General features: G+C 37.6%; 1 protein-coding gene across 3 annotated transcripts in view; it reads left to right on the top strand.

Moving 5' to 3' along the window:
* sema4ba (sema domain, immunoglobulin domain (Ig), transmembrane domain (TM) and short cytoplasmic domain, (semaphorin) 4Ba) overlaps positions 1-13,588 on the top strand; it is a 71,901-nt gene that overhangs the window by 18,301 nt on the left and 40,012 nt on the right. The window contains exons 3-4 of one of the 3 annotated variants that reach the window (XM_087798251.1): positions 1,739-1,910; positions 2,859-3,062. The gene's annotated coding sequence lies outside the window, so the exon portion shown is untranslated. Of the gene's footprint in view, positions 1-1,738; positions 1,911-2,858; positions 3,063-9,029; positions 9,241-13,588 lie in introns of those variants that run through there. The other 2 variants (XM_087798252.1, XM_087798250.1) reach the window with 2 other exon arrangements.

Consider the following 13,588-nt stretch of genomic DNA (forward strand, 5'->3'; position numbering starts at 1 on the left):
TTACAGACTGGCTTGTGTGTGATGTCACCTTTTAACCCTTAACCCTTGGGTTCATCAATGGGCTTTTACTGTTCTTTATTTTCAGTGTTTTTATTATTTTATTTAATAATATTTTCCTTGAATAGAAAGTGTGTTGTTTTATCTTGTTTAGTGTAAAACACTTTGTAACTACGGTTTAAAAAGGGCTATATAAATAAAAATATCATTATTATTATATTATTATTATTATATAAAATCTAATCACATTTCATTGTCTGTGGTGAAAATGTATCTTAATAAGGAGAGGATATAAGTCTTAATAACACGTAAAAGTCGATTTTTGCAAAAATATTTTGATAATAATATAAAGTTGTTTTACTCAATATTGATATGTTAGAAATCTTAAACCTTCTGTCTGCAGGGCAAATAATTGATTCAAGTTTGCGAGATATGAATCAAGATTTGATGATGTTTCAACTGAAAGCTACATTTTAAATTGAATGATTAATTGTATCCATATTATTGTGCAAGTGAACAAAATATTGCACTCAAGAAACGCCTTAAAAAACATCTTAGAGTATATTTTTTAATTTAACCAAAAGATCGACTCTCACCATCATTAGGTTTACTAATGATACTGCAACTCTGATCAAGGATCTTCCATTTCGAAGCCCATATAGCAAACTACTTTTAAGTAATACTTTAATGAGCTCCTTGCATAATTAATATTGCTATATTTAGTACTGCTCTCGGGGTTGTTAATTGGCTCCAACTAGACAACAAAGTACTACTCCTCAACTTTGAAGAGTTTTTGGAGGTACACACAAAAGAATCAAGAAACAAAATTCAATGTTTGTTCTTATAACCTTCAAAAGTCATAAAAAAACAATGTATTAGCATTTATTAATCATTCTTTATTTACAATATAGTGATGTACTCTAACTGAAAACAAGGGTCGTATATGGAGGCTCACAGTTTGCAACAGCTGACTCTTGTTTTGGGCTCTTTAGCCAAATCAATTACAACTGGCTTGAGCAAGACAAACACTGCGGCGTTTGTGTTGACACTCATCAGGGTCCTTTAGCGTCGTATGACGGACGCTGAGAGCTGTTGTCGAGCGTCTCCAGAGGGTTGTCTCGGTGTTTAAAAAACGACCAAAGGGAATAGGTATCGGTTACACTGGTCCCCTTTTGGTCAGGCGTTGCTTTGCAGATGCTCAGCGAGTGTTTAGTGGCACCTTGGAATATCTGTCCTGCTTTGGCCCATTTGGTTTTATCTTCTCGAGGTGTGAATTTTGTTGTGGACAGTAAAACATGATTGGTGTGTCCCCGGGTCCTTTTAAGGAATGTCTTCTACTGGATCACTTCAGTGAGGAATTATTAGGGCGGTCAGTATTCAGGGGAGAATGCACTAAAAATGATTATTGTAATTGTTTGTACCATACAACTTTTGTTTTATAGTTTAGCATTAAAATATAACCATTCCAAATCATTAAAAAGGTTAAATAAGTGTTTTATTTTTATTTAAAAGAATCAAGTCTGGCTATAAACAACAGATATATATAATATAAACCTTATGGCTCTGATGACATCATCAGGGAATTGTAGTACGTGCGGGTATTATGTAGTGCTGTGTAATATGTTGAGATGTTTGGAGACATGGTTAAGGTGGACAGTGGGTTAAGATACTTAATCGATGGACACATTACGTAAAGACTGATTAATACCATTATTTGATAAAATCTCAAATCTGTCAACAGATTTAACTGGTGAAAGTTGACCAAAACCAAAAGGCAAAGCTCCCAGTATACCAGCGCATCTACATCCCTATGGTCATCATGACATTGGAAAGTGACCCGGAAGGACAAGATAACTGGTACAAGCATTAGACATGAGTTTTATCCGGAGGCTGGACTCTCCCTTAGAGATACGGTGAGATCCCCGGCCGTGATCGACGCTCGTAGTATAAACGCTGCTCCTTCACTTAAGACCAAGATTATAGTTACTTGGTTATTTTATTTTAACGGTCATTTACTGTGTTGATTTGTAAAAGGTTGACGAAGGTCATTTGACTCCTGTTTCAAGAGAGAATAACATGTGATTTAAGCCTAAACATTGTCTGACCTTTTTAGCTTTTGGCTTTTGAGGTGTCGTTTCGTTAAGCATTCTAAAAAGAATTTGTTTGATTTATTTTAAAAGTTGTGCTTTATCGATAGTATTTGACGGACATCTAAAGCCACCTTTACCTGTAACTCATTCATACTTTAGTTACTAAATGTGGTTTAATGAAAATGCAAATTTATATTAATGAATAAAGTCATTAAAGCACAGAATGTTACGTTTAAGTGTTTAAATCCAGATTCTTGGACCTACATTCCATCCTCATTTATTACTCTTAAAAAATAAAATTGAATTCAAATTGCTTTTTATAGTACTTTATATTTTCTGCTAAAGGTCAGATAGTCTGGTGACATTTCTTAACCTGCAGACGTCATCATCCTTGTTGAGTCACTGTTTTTAAAAGTTCAGCGAAAGATTTTCGATTCGAGACATGCACACCAAATTAAATTTAGAACTCAGACAAGACATTCGCTCATCTGAGCACACACGCAGGCACATCTTATTAAATCTAATGCGAGAGCAAACATCCATTGTGCACAATTATAACCGTGTTTGGTTCCATTAAAACAAGTCTCTTGTTATGACAACAGAGGGAAAATGTAACAATCAGATCCCCAAATATTCAATTTAGAGCCGAAAATGATGCTCGGCAGTGACAGAAACGAGCGCCGCAATAAGGAACGGCTCCTGTCCTCCGTCCACTCCTCGCCCACCCTTCCACAGAGGCAGCCTATGATGTAATGTTTCTGCTGATCATAGAGCAACCCCCCTCTCTGGCTCTCTCCGGCGTCCCCTCCCCTCCCGATTCGCTGCTGCTGGTGCTGATAGTGGCGGAGGAAAACGAGCGGTGCCGGTTCAGCAGCATCCCCGAGCATCTCCTGGGATCCCTGCAGAGAGCGTCTCCTCGTCTGTCACCGATCGAACCGGCGACCAAAGCTCAGCCTGGACCTTCCCCGGGATGAGGTACGTCTCCCTTTCCTTTTTTTTTGGGCTTAAATTGAACAGAACCGCGGCAGGAGAAGAGGAGGAGGAGGAGTGAGTGGAGATGATTGGCAGAAGGTTGTCTGAGTGTGCAGTTCCGCCGCCGAGTAAATTGGTTCGGTCATGGAAAAAAAAGAGAAAAAAAAGCTCTTCGTCGCCTCGGCGTCGGATGCCATGGCAATGTCTCTTTCGGTGTGTGTGTACGTTTACTTCAGCACGGTGCCGGTAACCATGGTAAAGATGATCTCTGCGCCGGCTCATGGGGAGAGTCGGCAGCTACTCTACAATTACCTTTCGGTGTGAAGTCATCCCTTCTCATTTGCATAGTGGAGTTAAAAAAGCACACGCGTGCACTTTCCCCCCCACCACCACAAATGACAACACGTTATCTTCTTTTACACATATATATATATATATATACGTCACCTCAGACTCACTTACTTGCTCCGTTCTCCACTACGTCAAAACTGGGCGTGTACGAGCGTGGATGATGCAGATATTTGATTTGATTGACATGACATCATGTGTTTTCTAGCAGCTGTCGGGTTCCTCATTTTTTTTGAAGGACTTTCTCATCCCGAGAAGTCCCTCGCACTGTTCGTGGCCAACTTAATATTTCATGTGTCGTCTGCCCCACATGTAGATGGGATCATCACTAATTCATCCATGGGATTTTCCCTCCATCAGAGTCATGATTCATTTTTTTTTTTTTTTATTTCATTCTGTGAACCGCAATTCTTCTGTCATCCGATCAGGGACTTTTTTTTTCTTTCTTTTTCTGGTGGTGGGGAGATTACTCTCTAAACGGCTGGAGAAAGAATCCAGATCATATTAGCACACATCGTTTCATCCTTCTGACTGATGAAGAGGAACCGGGTAGCGGAGTCGTCGCCTCTTTAACCTTCTGTAGATTGACTGTATGTTTTACAGTGACCTTTTTCAGAAACACTATAATCCCCGAGTGTCTGCTGAATCTGGAAATGTAATCCACTGGAGATACACTTACATTTCAAGAGCTCGGTGCTTCTAATATTCACTTTTATAGATGATCGTAAGGAAGGTCAACATGGCCAGAATGAGTCGACGCAATCGGGGAAGAAATGTTATAAGAGTTATATTTAAACCTAAGATTGATGGTGAATTGATTAAAACATGCAATTACATTACCTCAGGGGCCCAATTACATGCCGTGACTGTTGTAGAAAAAAGGGGTTTGATTGAATTTCAAGACCAAAAGATTGAGCGTAATTATTACATTATATTTTGAGCATAAGGAAAAATAAGTTATTATTTTTACGCAAATGACTTTCTTGAAGGGTAAGTAATGTTAAAACCCAATCGTACATGTTTCAAATGTTACAATTTTCCTCTCCAAGATGCAGTAAGTCCCTCATTATGACGATGCTTTGAAGTTATTACTTTATTCAGTTCTCCCCCGTCTGAATTCTCAGCGAATGAGAGGTTACGAGAGTGAATCTCATTATGACGTAATAATGGGGTTCACTCGTTTTCCGGCCAGCTTTAATCACGCCTGCTTTATTTATACAACGAGTCACTTGGAGGTGGAGACTTCCGAGATTGATGATGTTGGGTGACAAACCTTGACGCTTGACCAATCACAGCAGAGTGGGTGTGGTTATGTTAAAGAAGATTTAAAAAATAAAAAGGATTTTTTCAGTGGGCGGGGCTTAAGCACATTTTCCAATGTAATTAATTCAATGAAAAGAGAGTTTTGTACGGATACATACTGATGAGTACAATAGAGTCCAACATCTATTTAAAGACACTTAAATAGACACATTAGTTGCCCTTTAATACAATTTCAATATTTATTTTATTGTTTTCAAGAAAGTAAAACAAAAAAAATGTACGTTTATAGTTTAACGACTAATAAATAATACAAATATTTATTATTACTATTATCATTATTATTATAACATTTTCCACAGTTTTACTTTCAACCTAAGAAGGGTCCTTTACAGATGATTGGATTCACTCAATGAAGGACAAGTCATGTTTGCTCACCTACTTATAAATGAATGACTCCTTCATCTTTCCTCTTCTGCTTAATCATTATAGACCATCATCACCTTTTCATCGGAAGCCAAAAACTGTCATTCATCGAGCTGGTCGACATGTTTATTCTTGTATGTCTGTCAGATTTCGTATATTTAGTCGTCGGTGTGGCACGTACAGTAGAAGTTGAGCGTCTGCCACCGAACACAAACGACCACCTGAGGTGCACCCAGGCTGTTTTCTCCTGGTCTGTGTGCAAGACATCAAGCAGTCCTTCTCACGCCTGGACCCGGTCCAGCTAGCCGGGGCTTGAACTAATTGTTAATCTAATTAATCGTTTGGCGGCGAAGCGAACAAAGCCACTCCTCGAAAGACAGAGCAGAGATTAGAAGGACGTGGAGGTCGGTCGGCTCTCTCAAGGTTAGGATGATGCGGCGCTCATGTGACCGGCGGTGCTGGGAACTCCAGGAGCTTCAGACCAGTGAGTAACCGTTGGGATGACGACGGACAGAAAATAAGCATGTGTGCAGCAGGTTTAATGAAAGGACCTGAGGTGAGTCACTTTAAATGGTTGAAAGCTCTCACACACGCCAGATATTGTCTCCGGAACCACCAGAAAAACGAGCTCTGCCGGAGACTTGCTGTGTCAGAGGTGATGCAAGTCGTCACAGCTTTATCTTAAGACACATTTGTTTTTACAAAATATCAACAGGTTTCACAAGTTACAAGTCTAGCTGCCATGTTTTTAGACAATTCAAGCTTAACTCAACACTTGCTTGATCTTTTTTGTATGATGTTCTTGGCTTCTCACTTTTTTTTTTTTTCACTGCACTCCGGAACAAACCGTCCCATCAACTTGTTTTTATTCATTGTGGCGGTTAAGCCGGGTGGACTTAAGTAACCCTCTTACCTCGGCTTCAGCTTATTATGAGGCCAATCGTAGGGGAAAGTTGAGAATGTTTTTCCTTTTCAAATCTTATTCTCAAGTTTTTTTCTATAAAATTAATGATAATAAAAATAATTACAGTAGTGAACAGTTGTACAAGGATTTTTATATATAATGTATTGCATTAAAGTATAATAATTTGACTAAATTTAAGCTAATATTTTGTAGGAAAAAAGTTGTATTAAATAAATTATAAACGTATCATTGTCAAAATAAATAATGTATACGAATGTAATGTTTAAAACAAGTAACTTTTACTTCAGGTTAGGGCTGCACGATATTGGAAATGTGTGCGATATTCGATATTGGTGTCTTGAATTGCAATATATCCATATTAGTTATCGGTTTCCCGCGAAACTGAGCGACATCAGAGAGGAGCCGCCGGCGCGTCGCGATATCACCAATTCAATGATAAAACCACCGAATTGTTCACACATAACAGTTTATAAATGACCTGATACTAACAACTTAGCTCAATAGCTTACGGTGAAGACGGACAGGTTTACTCTTGTTTGTAAGTTCCACGATCTTATAAAAACAACTGAGACGAGCTGAAAAGTACTTACCATATGTTGCTTTAGAAAAGGGTCGCCTTGCCATAGCTACTCAGCCTAGCAAGCGGCGCTGCACAGCTCACAGACAGACAGAGACGTAAACAACAACAAGACATAGAAGTACAAATTGACAACTTTACAGAACTTGACACTGATTGGTCGTAGTGCGCATTAAAGAACTGAGTGATTTATACATAAAAAAAATATAAATCATTGCACATGTTTTCGATATGCATATCGCATGTGCCAATATCACGATATCGATATTTTTCCGATATATCGTGCAGCCTTACTTCAGGTTGACACATTTTTGGCGTCTTTAAAAATGAACTACACGTGGAGAAAAAGATCAGGTCACAGACACATGTTTAGATGTCTGCACGAGTGTTTACCATTCTGCGTGGCAATGACAGGTGCTCGCACTCAACCAGAGCAGGGTCTTTGACAGTGTGTGTGTGTCTCACTGAATGTAAATAAACTGTCCGTCCACCAAAGGCCGAAGCTGTGGCGGCGCTAGGTCTCAGGTGTCTTGCCATCGCACGGGGTCTGCATTCCCACATGTCGAAACTGAAAGCTAAACTATCCACATCGCCGCGTAAGGTATTATTAGCATCTTTAATTTTAGCAACAGTTATCATCTGATGCCTTTTCCGTTTGCCCCCGATATTATTTAGCTTATAGCATTTAGGAGGTCATTATCTTTTGTTGACTGCATTTTTTATTGATTTTTTCTTTTTTAATTGTTACTACTATTTTTTTTACAGTTATTGTTCTATGCATTGATTTAAAAGTAGTTTTACAAAGTTCAAATAGGTTAATTTCTCTGTGAAATTTCTCTATGGAGATGTTAAATAGCTTGACAGGTGCTACTCCAAGTCTCTATTAGATGGCTAAACTCCTAGCTTTATCTCCGCTACTGAAAAAAGTTTGGCTTTTTGCATGATTGTACGTTTGTGTTGTAACAATTTTGATCTTGATGCTATTCAAACGTTCAACTTACCACATCATGTTTTATGAATGTTTTTAGGTTACAACTCAAGTTCTGTTGTTTCTTTTTTTAATGCTAAACGAATCCATTATTATTAACTCCTCCTTCCAAAAACTTTTAACTTTAATTCCCCTCATTTTGTGTCCCTTCATCTACTATGCCTTGTTTAAACTGGCCGTGATAAATAAAAGGATTTACTTTGTAAAAACCAACAATCTAACTTTTAAGACTGTCTGCCTCGAGGACAGACCATTTTTATTTTTCGGTAGTTTTCGAATTTGCTGGTAATTACAACCATTATAGCCTTTAATGTGTGCGAGCAGCTGCCGGAGAATCAAAACATCTGTCGTCCAGATCGAGTCAAAGAGAAAACACTGAACAGCAATCTCTCTGACTTTTAGCATTTATACAAACGAAGAAATATCATTTAGAAAGACATGTATGACATTGAATTACAGTAAACACATGAGGAATATCAACATTTGTTTTTAGTTTATTTCCATGTGTGTTTTCTGAGCCATCTTATAAATCAAAGAAGAAAGTCATGTATATACATTTCAAAGTTCTATTCCTGTTTGTTGAAAAAAAACTTTTTTTTTAAACTTTGGATAACAATTTATTCTGTAACTTTTATTGCACTTCAAATAGTTTTCTACATTATCTACTTATTTATTCTAGTTTTGACCTTATTTTAATGTCATTGTCCCACAGTCCAAAAACATACCGAGGTTGATAGAGAACTTTGGGAAATTGTCCGTCGGTATGAGTGTGTGTGTGTATGGTTGTCTGTCTTTCCTTTCTTGGAACTCCTGCGTTTGTCTCGCTGTTATCTTGACCTTTAAAGTATATATTTTATTGAGTATTGTTTTGATTGTTTAAGCGATTTGTGACCCTGGTCTGGAAAACCACTTTATAAACACAGATTACTTACTTATTTACTTTGTGTGCCCTGTGACCGACTGGCGTCCTGTCCAGGGTGTCCCTTGACTCTCGCCCTATGATACTGGGGATAATAGGCTCCAGTATCCGCGACCACGACCCCGGGATAAAGCCGTAGACAATGAATGAACAAATTAATATCTTCAGCTTATAAAAAAGAAAAAAGTTCAGATAAAAAGCAAGATAATTACTTTTTTAAATATTTGTAATTAACAATATATTAATCTAATAACAATTTAGTAATAGTAGTAGTAATTAAGTAGTAATTAATAATCAGTAGCTCAGCATTTACACTTAAAACTAAAAATAATTCTAAGATAAACAATAACATCCTTTGTATTGTCTTGAAGTGTCAAAGACGTGTTGCAACTCTGGAAGCGTCACGAGACGCGTCTGACATTTACAATACAAATACTATTTAAAAACATGTTGGCAGTTTAAAAAACGCTCGCGCAGAAGGTGTTCACCTCACTTCCCCTCCCTCGTGTGTGTGTGTGTGTGTGTGTGTGTGTGTGGTGGGAGGGGCTTGTGCGTGTTGTGTGTCCCGAGGCTCAGTGTAGGACTTCACAGTGTCAGTGCGAGGACCTGCCGAGTCAGAGCTGCAACTCTTTGGTGGACTTTTTTATTTTTTATTTTTTTGCCAAGGCAGGAATCATCCTTTATTGACAGTTTTTTTTCATTATTTTATTATTCCTGGTAGCGGGGACAGAGTAGTAGGTAAGTACACACAAACCTTCTTTCAGTACGTGTGCGTGCACTGGCTTCATGCATGATTGATGTGAAAACACTGCAGTTCTGGTTACCAGTAATGAAACCTGGGTAACCAGTCATTTCCCCCCTGATAGGGAATTATAAACTTTTAATGACTGGACGTCATTGTTTGCGTCTCCACTTCTAGTGGTGTGTGTGAGTCTGACATGAAGCAGTCCACCTCCTGAAGGGCTTTTATCATGAGGCTGATATCAGGGGCAACAGTTGTTGCTTCAATGAGTGCAGCAGAAGACACCCTGACATTAGCAGGAGATGCTGCTATTAACATAGGTGTGTTCCTTTTCTTGGGGGCTCCCAGATAATAAGGATTCACGGGGGGATGAGTTTGTGTTGTGATGAGCTTTTTAAAAGTTAAATCCGAATCAGAAACCTTTTTTATTGCCAGTGTATTTCTTGTGGTCTCAGTACAGAATGAAATAATTAAAATAATATAACACACAGAATAAGTAATAGAAGAACAGTACCAAGCAGTGAGGCAGACAGTTTTGAATTAAATTAAATTTGCAAAATACTTTATTTTTATGTTTATGTTACTATTGTTTCTGTAAAAAACATTGAGTTACGTAGGAGATTCTTTTGTTTCTTTATTTTTAAGTTTAAAAAAAACTGAATTATATGAAAAACTCTAATTTAAACGTATGAATAATATGTTGTGGGATGTTCAATCCCACAACTTGTCTGTATCTTTTTGGCATGTGCTGTGAGGGGTTTGCCTCAGCACCACCTTTACTTATCACAAGTTTGAGTCCCACCTCATCTTCCTCATGTCCTCATTCACTACATCTTTGAACTTCTATAGTCCTTTCTTTCGTTCACCTGGTACTTTCATTTCAACACTCTTTTTCCAGGTATGACCTTTGAACTTACATCTAGATAAGTTTTTGTCTTGTTTGTGCTGTAACTTAGACGCCTTGACTTACCATTGTTTTATACTCTATTCTCAAATATCTGTGGAAAATATTTGAATTAGAATTGGATTTTGCAGAAGCAACACAAAAAACATTTTCCAGATCGATTTTGACTCGATTTGTTTCATTATGGCCGACTCATCCATCATATGCACTGCCATAAAGAAACTAAACAATTCCACCTTTTTTCCACTAGTGTCTTGAGTTACATGTGACTGTCAAGATTTGACAATTTAAATCAAATTGTATTGGATTTTTACATCTCTGTCTAGATAGAATTATTGAAGCAGAAACCTCAGTAGAACCAGAATCTGGTTAAAGCAAAGGGAAAGCTGTTATTAGGATCTAACCTTTGAATTGATTTGTCACCACTGAGGTGAATAAAAGCTAAAATAAATGATTTTCTCTTTACTTCATCAATGAATATCTTATACAGCATTATAGTATTTTTTACATTATATATTATGTACAAAATTCGTTTTTTTAATAGCTGGATTTTAATAACTTTTGCATTTTTGTCACCGTCTGTTACACAACATATATTTATCTGGATAAACCTTTGATATTTTACCAAAACTTATAAGTTAAAATGTTTATTCCAAGGAGAAGAATTTTGGTTCTCATGATTTCCCTGGAGAAAAGTGTGACATTTTTAAATCCAGCACATCCTCAGAGGACAGCCTGACATCCCTCTGAAAAAACTCTGGCGTGTCCTAACAGGACAGCAGCTGGACAAGAGTGATAGCGCCTCCTGCGAAAAAAAACAAAAAAAAACTTTAAAACACATTTCCTCGTTTAATGGGCACCTGATAAAGTCAATGCTATCTTTCATGTCCTTTTACCAGAACCGTTGGAATAATCAGCTGAAGAGATCTTGTCGGTGACAGACAGTTTTTTGTCCGCCGCCCTTGCATATGTAGATTCTGCTGTGGAGGGAAAAGCCTGTCTGTGCTGACCTTGGGTCTGCTGTTTTCTTTCGCTGTGATCTACAAAGAAAACAGCTGGCAGTTGCATTCTGGACCCCGGCTCCGACAATGAACCGCCTGTATGATGCTGTCAGAAAAACTTTGGCCAGTTTGTAAAACACTAAGACCTTCAAATCCTGACTCGTCACCCGGTTCGGTTTCTTCCATCTCGCCGGGGAAAGCTTTCTAACAAGAAAGGTCCGGGACGGAGACTCAACGCCGAGAGAAATATTAGCGAGAGGATGGAATGTGGCTTCTGTGTGCAGCAGCGCATAGCAGTTAGCAACCTGTTGTGGATTACTGACTCTGTTCAGAGAGAGAGAGAGAGACAGAGGGAGACAAAGAAAGGATAAATCTTTCTACGTCACTTTGTTTTATTTCTCTTGAATCCCTCAGACCGGCCACACATGCACATGTTTCCGTTTCGTCAGCATTTTTTCCCTTGAGCATTTTCTCAGCATTAGGGTCCCTGTGATCCTCTTGATTTGTGTTTGTCCATGTAGATCAAACCCACTTCAAGTAAACTAAAACTCACTTTAGTGTATCTCTACTGCACCATTTGAAAATAGACTTGAAATAAACAATGCCTTTTATATTGATGTTGATTTTTTTTGTTATATGCATCTCATAATATTGCAGTTTTTAACTTTTTATTTTATAATTTACATACATTTCTCTCTTATAATGCTCCAGAACCTATTATGCTATTTAAAAAATATATATATTGCTCATCTTCACTGTTTTATTATGTCAAAAATAACCATTTTATTTTATTATCACACATCACACTAAACAAACACTGTTTCTCCTAATATTTTTGTATTCTCTGTTTTTGTGCACTCGTCCTACTACTTTAACGTTTGCAGTATTTAAAAAAAACATGTATAGATAAGGTCTATCCATCCATCCATCCATCCATCCATCCATCCATCCATCCATCCATCCATCCATCCAATCTGTTCATAATCCATCCATCCATCCAATCTGTTCTCCGTCCATCCATCCATCCAATCTGTTCTCCATCCATCCATCCATCCAGGATGTTGACAACATGTGGTCACCTTAAGCACTACTTGTTTTTGTGGTTTATCATCATATTATATACAGTATGTACTTGGAGTTGTATTAAGATTTCATAAAGTCACTGAACTGCAAAACCTTTTTAAAGAGCGAACACTGGAGGTTCCCAGTGGAAGCGTCGCATATAATGAAGGAGGATATTCCGGAAACCGTTAAAGTGTCTTGTTGTTTCTTGTTGCCGTTTAAAAATTCAGATTAATAATTTAACCGAAATTATATCAGACAACTAGAACAAGCACTTTTTTTTTTCTTTTTTTTTCGAAAGAACCCGAGGACAGTGAGACTGTTTCTCATTCAGTAGCCCGAATCTGTGGGTAATTACAGTCATTAAAGTCGGTCTTTATAGTGTACAAGCATCTGCCTCCGAATCAGACATCTGGAGACCAAAACAAGTCGAACAAAGCTTGTGCTCCTTGATTCTAAATATCATCAAAAAAAAATGGAACGATTCGGGAGCAACGAAAAAGCAAACACGACTGGACAAATGTTTAATTTTGTGTTTAATCGACCACCTATCATGGCTGTTGAAGTTGATAATTACCACATTGTTACTAGAGTCGGTTAAATTGAAAACATTAAATAAAGATTTTGGATCACATATTTTAAGTAAAATACACTTTTTATTTAACATTTTAAAGAAAATATAAAAAAAAATATGTCACATTATCAATTTAACTGTTTGAGTTGCACATAAAAAAAACAATATTTAAAAAGCCCATTATAATCCAGTTTATTTCTTATGTATCAATGATTGAAACGTCAGGTTACAGCAAAGAACTGGAGAAATAATCAAAAGTAAGAGGATATCGTTAAACAAAATGAAGAAAGTACTTTTCATATTTAAGTTTGTTTAATGTTAACAGGGTTCTAATGTATCTGTAGAAATAACAAAGCAAAATTCAACTACTTGAAAAAAACCTAACTGACCTCCATCGCTGACCTTAAATGCTTCTATCGAAAAATATATTTCACATGAAAATAAACATTCACATGGCCTCGTCTTTAATCTGTCACAACAAGTTGGGAAGGGTTAATAGTCGGAGAGGGGACGGGCCGAGTAGCGGCCATCCACTTGTAACCTTAAGGTTAAATACAACCCTTCAGGGAGTCCTATTACTGTGTACTTACTGATGGGAACTTTTCAAACGTCGATCTGGGAGCACAGCGGGCTCCTCTGTTTATTCCCAGTCCAAGCGCTGTGCCACTATGTGGGAAATGACTGTGTACGTGGAGCATGGCGAGTCCGGCCCCCGATTGTCCGTCAAAGAATCTGTGACAATAAACGACGAATCTTGAGAAAGTTTGATTTTATTTATCTTAAAAATGTTTTTGTATGATCCG

The sequence above is a fragment of the Callionymus lyra genome, chromosome 8, assembly GCF_982586985.1.
Source record: "Callionymus lyra chromosome 8, fCalLyr1.hap1.1, whole genome shotgun sequence".
Taxonomy (NCBI): domain Eukaryota; kingdom Metazoa; phylum Chordata; class Actinopteri; order Syngnathiformes; family Callionymidae; genus Callionymus; species Callionymus lyra.